Below are 1,358 nucleotides of genomic sequence, written 5' to 3' on the forward strand. Positions count from 1 at the left end.
GTTGGGGGCTTGTATACAACTATTTATGGTTTATGTATGTCACTACCACAAGGGAGAACCACCTTTGAACTAAGCAAAGCAACTAATGTAACGTGTCACGGTATCTCTTCACGCATTCGGTGGCGGCGGCATGCCGTGAGACAATACTAACAAAACTACAAAAGTTATTTTCATTTTTCGTTAATAAAAATTTCATGAAAAATTGGTGAGATTTCCCTGATTTTTTTTTTTGTTATTTCGAGTTTTACGTCGCATCGACGTTCAGGTCATTAGCGACGACTAGGTCTTATTTTCTTCGTTTCTATCCGATTATATGTTATGGTATAGATGTTGATGTCCCTTATAAATAGTTTAAGGTATTTTCTACGAGTTTCTGTGACGTCAAGGCCGCTGTCGATGTTATTTCATATTTTTGCTTTGGGTGTGGTATCTTCTTCATTCCAATAGTAGATGGTTGGTCGATATAATTTGCTTACAGACGTTACACATTGGTGGTTCTGTTTTTTTTATTAGGTACTCATGTGTAAGTTTGCAGCGTCCTGTTCTAAATCTGGTCATGATTATTCTGTCTTTCCTTTTCACATTGCTCCTAGGCGTTGTTTGGTAGAAGTCTTGAGTTACGTCATGTGTTTTTGCTTTTTAGAGGTGCTCCATATATTCCATGTTTGTTATTCGATATGGTGTAATGCAACAATAAAGTCTTGGTGTGGAATTCGTCTCCGAATGTCATCTGATATGAGTAATGTAACTTCTTTGGCGGCTGTGTCAGCCTTCTCATTTCCCTTAATTCCCTGGTGAGATGGAACCCAGGCAAGATTACATGTTTACCATTATTGACGACGTCCGTATAAACATATTGTATGTTTAGGATTCCTTCATGTTTGGTTTCACGATTTATGTTTTCTATTGCCTTGGTTACGCTCATAGAATCTATAAGAATCATGGAAAGTTGGACGTTGTTATCTCGTATATGATTAAAAGCTTCGAGAACCACACAAGCTTCTGCTGTAAAAAATGGATGTGGCTTTTGGTAGATGAAGTTTTATTGATCGTGTTGTCGCAGATGATAGCAATTCCGACTCCCTGGTCAGTTTTTGATGCATCGGTGTATATTTCTTGACGATTTGGGTATTTATTGCTTAGTTGTTGAAAAATTAAATCTGTGTTCTATGCTACTGTTCGACCGTACCGAGGACTCGAACAATGGAGCCCTACCATATTCACAAATAATATATTTTTAAATCTGTGTTCTATGCTACTGTTCGACCGTACCGAGGACTCGAACAATGGAGCCTTACCATATTCACAAATAATATATTTTCCGTAAATTGGTCTCTCTCCTCGCCATCAGCAAATTG

This window comes from Habropoda laboriosa, unplaced genomic scaffold (genome assembly GCF_001263275.1).
Source record: "Habropoda laboriosa isolate 0110345459 unplaced genomic scaffold, ASM126327v1 scaffold309, whole genome shotgun sequence".
Lineage (NCBI taxonomy): Eukaryota > Metazoa > Arthropoda > Insecta > Hymenoptera > Apidae > Habropoda > Habropoda laboriosa.